Below are 11402 nucleotides of genomic sequence, written 5' to 3' on the forward strand. Positions count from 1 at the left end.
AGGGCGGGGAAGCTGAACCCTGTAGCGGATTTCCTGTCTCGCCACCCCTGTGTCAAGACTTCAGAAGGGGGAGGAAATGTGAAAACGGAGCCGTTTTCCCCCTCTGTTATTAAAGTATAACCGCCGTCTATCACATACAGCGTCGCATCCTTCACTACATTTCCCAGCATGCACCACAGACCGGCCATCATGGCGGCGGCCGATCCAAACATTTCACCCGGTAATTTACACTAGTTCTGCAATTACAACGTCACCTTTCATTTAACATTTTACTTACTCACCAACATAGCGAACTCTGAAAGTATCCACTGCGTCAGCATCAGTATACATTCCGTAGTCGGCAATAAAACTTCCCAGTCAAGTTACACTTTCTCTTCCCTTAGTCCGTCAGAATACTGGTCCGTGTGGAAACACGTACCGCATCGGAGCCAGTCTCTTATTCATTGTCCCAGGGCATTGGAAAAGACTATTAGGGGGCAGGGGTGTTAAGTGGGATTTCAGTGTGTCTGATAATTGTTTGCATGATAATAAGTAGGTGAAATGGTAATGTTTGTATGGTTAAATTATTTCATAAATATGTATGTTTTTGTATGAATGATGATATTGTCTGTATTTATTTTTCTATAATGTTAACTGTGGTTTATTTGGGATTTGCCTTCCTGTTCAGTTGGGCTGTCCCAATTGGTTAATTATTGGTGGGTCTATTTAAGGGGCATACTCACAATGTCTTGGGAGGGCTGCTTAGAGGGCTGCTTAGAGGGCTGCTTGAGAGGTCTGCTTAGAGGGCTGCTTGGAGGGCTGGTTGGAGAAACTCCTTTGGAAGGTCTTCTTTAAAAAACTTTATTTAATGTCAGCTTGCTGTGAGGCTGTCAGTTTTTTGTATTGCCTGCAATGGCCGGTTTTGTTTTCTTTATTTGAAAGTATTTTGTTTGTTTTGTTTTTTTTGTCTTCACCATCGCCAGTAAATAAATTGCTACACGCTTTTTAACTGGAATTTTGTCGTCCGCTGGTTCTTACCATTTAATTTTTGCAAGTCATCTGCTTACTCCTCCTCTGACGTGAGACGAGAGCTGGCGAACCGTTTTTCTCACACATACATATCAGGAGTCATTGACAAATTTTTTTTATTGCAAAACTATATGTACATATAATGGGGAAAATAAATTATAGACAAATAATAGCCAAGTGTGATGGATTAGACTGAATTAGGGAGGATGAAAAAATCTGCTGATGGAATTTATCAAAATTCTAAACTGTTTGTAATCTACAGTATGAACATAATACTATATTTGTAAGATTAATTTAACATTAAAAATACTTTTTGAACTTGATGAAAATCCTTAGAATCTGTTTTTGCAAGGTAACAAAATGGTGAACAGAAGAAGTGTTCCAATTATAAAGTTATATCTAGGTTGGTTTTGGATTAATGGTGAAGGATTTGCTAGATAATAATGTGTTTTCCAGACTTTTATTCTTCTTAAATAAATTATCCTTAAGAAGAGATTTCTCTTTTTTATGTTGTTGCCTTGTGCATATTCATTTTTTTGGAAAAGAAGTCTCCTAATTGCTCCCAACTGATTAATAATAGTTAGGCAAATGGAAATTAATTTGAAACAACAGTAATCTAAGGTGGATGAATGGATAGTTCTATCTGAGGATGAGGATCTTGACCACCAGGGGGGGTAAGGGGATTAGAGAATGGTAAGTGGCTGATGTTTTAAGGGTGGATTCCAGGTGGAGATCCTGAGAGAGTTGGAGCAGATGGCTGGAGCGACTGACTATTCACTTAGAATGATGGCCAGGCCGACCATGCAGGGGACTTCAGGAAGGAGCAGTTACCAGTTGTGGAAACTTGACCAGATGCACCTACATAGATGCCGCAGGTTTGGAACGGAGTAATCAGCCTGTCCAGCCTTTTCAGTAAACAGTCAGTCGCTGAACAAACACCCTGAACAAACAGGGTTTCTCCCTGATATATACTATTTTTGCATTATTTATGTAATTCAACAATTTATATGAAGATATAAGAAATGTTGATGGTTGTATTCTTTATTTAGACTCAGACAAAGCTTTTAATACTATTAAATAGCTGTCCCTTTTTAGGGATCTTGATACTGTAATTTCGTTCTGAGTTATACTGTCATTGACTAGGATTTTCATTTTCTTATTCTTATAAAAACTTTTCAATTCTTATGAATGGAAAGCAGACTTAACAATTCAGTTTTGAGAGAGATGAGCTCCCATGCTTTATCATCTCTACTATTTAACATTACATTAGAAGCACTAGCTATTAGAAACCCTAGCTATAGGATGTACTGGTCTTTAGGAAACTGCTGTAACCCCGTATTCTGGGATCATTTATGGCTGAAGGTCAGAAGATATGACAGAGTCGAATCATCAACATCCAGCCTAGAGTAAGGAGGTCCTGGTGCCAAGTGAACCAATGGACCACATAGCCAAGTGGCCTGGCTCGGATTGGAAAAAGTCGGATCTGTGTTGTTCAGACTGTCATGAAAAGATCAGATACAGGTCACATATGGGCCAAAAAATCGGATTTGGGTCACTTCAGGCCGCAGTGTTAATGTAGCCTTAGTCAGAATAACTGATTGTCATGATCTCAGCACTGATGCTGGTCTGATTCCTCACAAGACACACCTGTATGAGAGAATTATCGTGCCATAATGCAAGAGCACATAATTTCAATTTGAGAAAAGAATTTCATCTTCTTGCACTCAAAACTTATAATGCTCACACCCAAAACATGCGCTCTCTCTCAAATATTTTCTCTTCTCTCTCAAATCTTTGTTTCTTCTCTCAGATTTAATGCTTCTTGCACAGATATTTTCTCCTCTCGCTTGCCTCCTTCTCTTCGCGCACAAACCGCCCTCTGCTCGAGTCTCAGATACGCTCGCAAACCCGTAGACTCTGCTTGCGGATTTTTTTTGCTCTCTCTCAGACTGCAGTTGGATCGTCGCCTAGCAACCTTTCCAGCCAATAGAACGACAGCCTCAGAAAGGGTGCACTTGTTTAACCCTACTGAGTGTGCCTGTGCTACTACGCCACTTATAAGAGCGTCAGCTGAAACTGCTATTTACAGTAGTTTTGTGGCTCGATTCAGCAAAGTTCAGTACTTATGGATAACCCAAAATTGTGAAGTAAGTAATTTTAAACAATTAGTGGTTTGTTATGTACAAAAGCAAAGAACCGACATATTAAATTATTATCTTGAAATACTTTGTTAGTATAATGGCAAATCTTTACGTTTTAACCAGTCAGTGAGTTATGGATGTTTTAAAATGTTGTATGAGTGGACAATTGGTCTGAAAGAGTAGTCCAATCGCAGCTCAAGTAGGACATTAAAAGAAAAGGAGACTTATGTCTTCTTAAAGCCACCGCTGTTTTCACCTCAAAGGAGCTTTTCATTGGACTTACTATGCGGTTTGTTGGCTATATCAGCAGGTTAATAAATAATAAGTACTGTATTATGATATTAAAATAGGTATTTATTTATTAAAATTGTATTATCATGTTTAATCAGACCTCAAATTTTATATTTAGTTAAGAGTGAGATCGTTAATTTTCGGAGGCGCGGATGACTTGACCCTGGAAGAGAAATCTTTTTCTCCTGACTTCTATAAGAAAATCAAAGTCAGGATTTTCTCTGACTGACAGCCCTGTGGCTGCAAGGCTATCAGTCAGAGGTGGCAGTCTGCAGCACTGGGGCCTCCAGGCCACCGTCCTGTCTCCATTTCTCTTCACCTTCTACACCTTCACCTTGTGGGCTGTGTGTCTGAGGGGAATGAGCTGGAGTACCGGTCAGTCATCATTGACTTTGTGGACTGTTGTGAGAAAAAACACCTGTGTTTAAACACCAGTTAGACCAAGGCAATGGTGATCGACTTCAGGAGACGACCCCTGTGTGAACATTCAGGGGCAGGACATAGAAACTGTGGAGAGTTTCAAATACCTGAGAGTTCACATCAATAAGAAAGCTGACTGGACACATAACACCATAATAATAATTGGAAATAACTATCCAACATTTTAACTTTTTGTAAAAAATTTATTTTTCCCCTACATTTTGAAATCAATACTTGTTTCTACTTCTCCAAAATTATACTTCAGTATGAATCACCCTTGATTATTTCCTTTTTTTATTTTCCTGATTGTTGTTGTTTTGCAGCTTCTTATTTTAATAGCTTTTAAATTAAAAAGCCATTTTATTGTCGGTAAGGTTTATCACAGACACACTCAGTAGAGTTAGACAAGTGCACCCTTTCTGAGGCTGTCGTTCTATTGGCTGGAAAGGTTGCTAGGCGACGATCCGACTGCAATCTGAGAGAGAGACTACAGAGCCTATGGGTTTGCGAGCGTATCTGAGACTCAAGCAGAGCGCGGTTTGTGCGCGTAGAGAAGGAGGCAAGAGAGAGGAGAAAATATCTGTGCAAGAAGCATTAAATCTGAGAGAAGAAACAAAGATTTGAGAGAGAAGAGAAAATATTTGAGAGAGAGCGCATGTTTTGAGTGTGAGCATTATACTATTTGAGTGCAAGAAGATTAAATTCTTTTCTCAAATTGAAATTATGTGCTCTTGCATTATGGCAGGATAATTCTCCCATAATGGTACAACGACTTAAACATAAACTTTCACGGCTTTAATGGCTTAAACAGTTGAGCACAATCATAGCTATACGCAGACTACCAGTGACTGGTCACTATGTTTTCTGAAGCAAGGGAAATATCATGTATATGTAATGCTGCCTCTAAAAATAGTAATAATCATCATTACTTTTTTGTATATCTCAATAGATGTCCCAGAAGGCTTTATCCCTGACCACATCCAGACTGGTTCACTGGAGCTGAGAAGGAGCTGGGTGCATGAAGTTGTGTCCCAAGTTGTGGACAGATTTGTTGTGTTTCCAAACACTGATGACATTTTAACTGGAGCCAGAGATGCTGCTAGTGACCAGCCTCTAAAGGAACGGGAACTCCCATGCCGCATGCCAGGTTGCAAGGCGGTCTATAAGTACAGAACAGCAAGGGAGAACCATGAGCGAAAAACAACATGGCTTTGCTGCAGCTTCAGTGTCTGTGTCAGATACAACCAGGCCAGGTTCAAGGGACCACAAAAAAGAACATACCAAAGCAAGACTCTGCTTTGGCTTATTTTTGTCAAACATACAGGATGCAGTGAAGGAAGGAGATGGAAAGAGGCTGTTGAGGTTGTACACTGTAGCACTGTTGTTTTATAAGGCCTACGGACATACACAATACGCCTGCAGTACACTCTTACTGACCCTGCAGGTCAACGCCATGCTCTCCGCATAGCCTCACCTGGAACAGTTTTTGGAATGGGAAGGGAGGGGTGGGAAAGAACATTTCCCTTGACTTACACCTCGAACACCTCAATAACTTTTTAAAGTCCTTCTTGAGGCGCATGGGCCCCAACATGACTGAACAAGCCGCAGACAGGATCAGCAGGTCCATTGGGGTTCTGAATGACATGATGGACAACACCGACAAGGAGCTGGAGGTGTCAAAGTCCAGTGGCATCCACCATGCAGCTTGCTAGAATCAGGACATCCTGATCCTGGTTGAAGTTATCAGAGAAGCCAAACTGTTTAAAGACCAACCAGGCAGAGAGTTCACAGCCTTCCCAAAGTTTGACAGAGACATTCTCTCAAAACTTAAGTACAGTGAGTTGCGGGGTTGGATGAGGTCCAAATTGAAAGAGTGGAGGAACTTACCCATTTGAAAACTTTGTAAATAAAACTGTAAATATTTGCTTAATTGCACTTGCATGTTTACTAGCTGTCACTTTTGAAACTTAAATTAAAGTCAAACAAAGGTACCATGTGTCATTGTTTTATTATCACACAGTGACAAATGCCAAACTTTTTCACAATGATGCAAGTATCATTAATCAATCTTTTTTAACAAGTGAAAAGAAACAGTTTTGAGCAACAGTGACATTCAACTTTATAACCAATTGCATTGGTTCAAGAAATTGTACATGGCAAAGTAATTTCAATTCTTAACAAAATACAAAACACTAATGACCTGCACCTGAATGGTGGTGATAGTCTGAGTCTATGCTGCTATATTGGGTTCCCATCTCACTTAAGTCCTCATCTTCGTCATTGAAATAACCTGTGTAATCAATGTCTGGCTCCGTGAAGCTGTCCTCGTGGGAAGTAGGCTTTATGTCCAACTCAATATCACCAAAAACCTCACTTATTACTATTAGAATTTATCTTGCATGGCATGCTCTGAATACTGGAAGGTTGTTAATAATGTAAGCCAAGTCAAATATGTGTTTGCTGTGTTATACTACTGCCTCTATAAGTTCAGCGCTAAATCCTGTACAGGCTGACCTGCTAGTGAAGAGACGGGCTGTGTCTTTAACTAAAGAGCTCCCGTACTCCTCCAACAGATCCCTGACTAAGGTTCTACCATCATCTGTTACCGATCTACATTTCAAATCAATGCAAACATCTGGTTCTAACAACTCATATTTAGAAATAGGCTCTCCACAAACACCAGATGCACATGAACATACAGAGTGGCAATGGGTACAGCACAGATGTCCTTGCTCGACACTTGTGGTGTGCTCCTCAAAATGGCAGAATAAAGCTTTTCTAAAGCAGCTGTGTGTGCCTGTGGCAATCACTCCTTTAACTACTTTATCAACCTTGACAGACTGTTTGATAACATACAAAATTGCATGTGATTGCAACCCATTTCTGCCGGCCCGTCCAACCTGTTGAACAATATCCTCTATGTCGTCTGGTGATCCATACATGACAACATGAGAAACATTCGGGAAATTCAAGCCCATCCCGAGAGCTGTTGTTGCTACAACAACTCTGCAGCTCCCCTCTCCATTAAACGATGCCAGCTCTCGATCTTTATACTGTGTGAGTGTTTTACTGTGTAACATTCCTATCAGAAGGTGTTCAGCCTTACGATCCTTGTCCCTGTCAATCCAAGCGTCTTCACCAAGTTCTGCTTTAAGATAGCTGAACACCTTCCCTACTGATTTCAATGATTTGCAATAAATAATAATGGGGGACATAGACAGTGCCTTATTTTTGACCTCCTTCACTACCCAGTCCATGCATTCATTGGAAGGAACCTGTGTCAGTCCAAGCCTGATGTTTGTCCTGTTTTGGCTCACAATTACTTCAGTTGCATTTTCCAATCGCAGCAGCTTGGTCACACGGCATCTGTTCTTGGTATCAGCAGATGCTGTCAGCGCTAACACAAGTGTACCTGAAAGACAAAAAGGCAAACACACTAGGGATGCACGATATTGGGATTTTGGCCGATATCCGATATGCCGATATTTTAAAACTCATGTAGCCGATAACCTATATAGATACCGATGTTAAAGCTGGACAAAAATAAGTAGTCATTGAAAATAGCAGTTTTGTTATCCATTTCTGACACTTTGAAAAATAATATACTCAAATATATTTTCATATGCTGATATCAAATTGATTTTTAAAAACGCGGTATCGATCTATTTTACTTTCAAAATCTCGTGAAATTTCATCATTCTTTTACAAACTCTCGTGATATTTTGCAAATTCTTGTGAGATTTTGTTAGTAAAATAGATTGATACCGCGTCAATATATCAACATATAAAAATATGGCAAAATTTCGTGAATTTTCGGGGGAATTTCGTAGCATAACGATGACATATAGCAATATTTCATTAGTAAAAGAGATTGATATGGTGTTTTTAAATGGCAATATATCAGCATATGAAGATATTGTGATATTTTAATGTATCAATATTTTTTCTCTCGTCTTTAGAAGTTTTTAAGTCTGTAAAAAAGACGTTTTTGAGAAAGAAGAAGAAGTAGTATTTTTTTTTTTTTTTTAGACTTTAGAAACTCAGAAGCGGATCAAATATAGGGTTAAATATCGGTGGGGTGGCCGATGTCCGATATTCAGTTTTAAGGCCGATACAGGCCGATACCGATAGGGGGCCGATTATATCATGCATCCCTAAAACACACATAATAAGAAAAGGTATAAACACGATGGATGATTACAGAGCTTCACTGCTTTGGCCCCCAATAACCATTTTAAGTACCTAAACTTCTTTGGCAAGGGATCTGAGTTCTCCCAGTCTGGCAAAGCTCTCACTGAAAGCAGCCTCCCCTTTTACACCCTCTCCCCTGATCGACACAAAACAGAGAAACAGAGATCCAAGAATGAGTCTTACTGAGTAAAGGTTGATAACATGCATAGGAGCATTTACAGCCAGGGCAATGTTAACTTAGTTAACGCTAGCTAGCTCATCACTCTGTATAGGTTGTTTGGTGTTCACATACATTATAAATATAGACGTGTATATCCATCCATCCCTCCATCCATTTTCTTTACACGCTTGTCCCAAGTGGGGTCGCGAGGGGTGCTGGTGCCTATCTCCAGCAGTCTAGACGTGTATATAAGATACAAAAAACATTTTAATCTTCATCCTTTATGACTGAGCCAACGTTGCTTATGAACAAATTGCTAGTGCTTGTTGTTAGGTATTGTTGTTAGCTATCGTTTGTTTGACTTCAAGGACCTAATGACATTGTTTAACATACAATTAAGTTAGGTAACGTAACTAACGTTAACGTTTTTAAACTTACCATTTATATGTGACATGCACCTCATCAACGATAATCTCCTCCAAGTCTTCACCGTATACTTCGGAGGAAAGCATATCCCTCCATTTTTCATTGAGTAACCAAGACTCAGGGCTACCAAACACCAACTGTATTCGGCCATGGAGGATGTCTGTATCGTTGATTCCTCCGAGCTGCATGGCAGAGATTCCTAGCTTCCCAGCCTCTCTGATCTGATCTTCCATCAGGGCAACCAACGGAGATACTACCACTATTATGGGATTTTTCACCTTTCCCATTTTCTTCACGACAAGAGGAGCCAATTGATAGATCAAACTCTTGCCGAAACCAGTCGGGAGAGCAAAAACATCTTTTCCACTGAGAAAAGCCTCCAAAGCAGTGTTTTGCTCTTCTTTCAGTGAAGAAATACTCTATAATTTCCGATAAAACTTGCTCGATAGCCACGCTAATGCTAGTTTCATCGGCTGAAGCCGCCATGTTCTGTAGACTGAACTGTCGCGCTTCTCGTTGCGTCACACCTCAACCCGCCTCAAAGCCAACGCTGATTGGACGTTCGTTTGGTGAACTGCTCCAAATTTTCTTTGACGGAAATTAGCCAGACTGATCTGCGAGTGAAACCTTGAAAGCTCGCGAGATCAGGATGGTCTCACAAGCTATTGAATCCCCTGCTCAGTTTGAAACTCAGATGATCCTTCCAGAGGGAAAAGGTCCAAAACATCCAGTTTGCCGGATGACTTCCTGCCAAGAGGCAAAGACAAAAACAACAAAGTTAAGACTCAGGTTGACAAAAACTCAGTTTGACTCAGCAAAACTCAGCTTGGCTAGAGTACCCAAAACTGACAAACACACTGGCGTCAAGGTAGTGGCAGTCAGCAGCTTAAGAGTCCTCCGGTAATGAGGCAACCATCCGCAGGTGTGTGAGAAGGCCAACGAGAACCAGGCGCCACCTGGTGGTGGAGGGAAAACAAACAAAAACACAACTCACACAAATGGGGTTCCTAACACTTTAAACCAGTTCCAAAGCTGCTGGCAAAAATAATCCACATTGTTAAATTACACAGCATACAAAAATTATTGAGAGTTTACAAAATGTTTAATTGTATGATATAAGCATGGTATGATTTTTTTTGTCTCTTAGTTGCATATGGAGGTAATGTCCAGATAATGGGGCCCATTTCAAAAATATGAAGTTCAAAACCACTAGCCAATAGTTAATCTACAGCAAGAGCATACAAAAATACATATAATAGTTATCCCTTTATGGTAAAATACTGGCAGTGTTGTTTAGCCAAAATCTTACCTTATTAAATATGGCTGTAGTGGGCAACACTTTATCATATGATTTGGCTATCAACCACTTTAAGAGCTGAGAAAAGTAAACTGTTTGTGGAAAATGACAAAAAAAGATACTGATTTATTGTCAATGTTAATAATCCGAATCAGTAAAAACCTGATCTGTCTCTGTCTGACCTGATTGCTTGCATGTTCTAACTGACTGTGATCAGTTTGTCTACCTGGCTGTTGCCTAACCTGGAACTGTTTCTCAACCTCCTTCTGGATTTCCCTCTGGTGCTTCATTGGACTTCTGATCACGTGGCTCTGACCCTGGACCTCTTTCCTGACTACATATTCTGGTTTTTCCTCCTGCTCCTCCTGCCTGCTATTTTCCTAAAGGTTCTGACCCTCTGCCTGACCATGGATCATCATAATTCAGCAGGAGTTATTCTCTGGGACTTCCTGACCAGTGACAGCAACATCAGCGCTACTGTCAACCAGCATTGACCATTACATTTGTGATTGATGCACATTGTAAAGCTAACCTGGTCACTAATCTTCTGTCTCGGTTTCCAGAGGTTTCTGCCCTAGTTGCTGACACCACTTGCAGCAGATTATGATATCCAAAGAAAGATAGTTGTGACAATGTCCATCACAGTTTCCTCTAAATATACACAAGCAGTTTTTTGGTCCAGATGCAACATTAATAAAATAGAATTTATATATTACACAGCAGGTCTTAGTACAAGACAATCACAAATCAGACAACCCTTGATGTTTTACAAGTATCACTGGATGAAACAAGTATTAATTTTTGGCCTGCAAAGCTAAAATGTCGAAATGGGATTCGGCCATAAAGTGCATTCACACCAGAAGTTCACTGCTGTGCATTCAGATGCACCGTGTTTACACCACAGACCATGAATTACGAGGAGCCTGGGCTACATGAAGCTAAAAATCCACCAACTGAATGGTTAGTGCTTCTTTATTGCAAGTTTGTTGAGGTGCAATTATCATTTGTAAAAAGGAAAAAAGACAATTTGTGAGCTACTCACGCCGGTCCCATGGTAAAGGGGTATTGCAGATCATTACATTCAGTATAGATGGAATTAAAAACTATTTGATGGAGTTAAAAGCAAGTGTAAAAAACATTTTTTTTTTAGATTTCCCTATAGGTGTAGGAAATAAATACAAGACTGACATTTTTTTTGACACCAATACAGGAGTCCTTGCCCATTCTGTGTACTAACACCTGAGCAACCTGCAGTTGGAGGGATTTAAAACCTATAGAGGTCCATCCTCCTAAGTAGTTTCTAACTCAAAGGCAGATCAATTTCTCTGGCTTAGGCATGTTTTGCAGTTGCATTGACCCGGGTGACTGAGAATTTTCATATGCAAATGAAAGATATAGATTATCAAATTGCATAACTTTCCATTAAGAATTTAATGTGCCATCTGAAATATGTGAACAGGTGGCAACA

Source organism: Cyprinodon tularosa, unplaced genomic scaffold (assembly GCF_016077235.1).
Source record: "Cyprinodon tularosa strain WSP-4 unplaced genomic scaffold, ASM1607723v1 ctg164, whole genome shotgun sequence".
Classification (NCBI taxonomy): domain Eukaryota; kingdom Metazoa; phylum Chordata; class Actinopteri; order Cyprinodontiformes; family Cyprinodontidae; genus Cyprinodon; species Cyprinodon tularosa.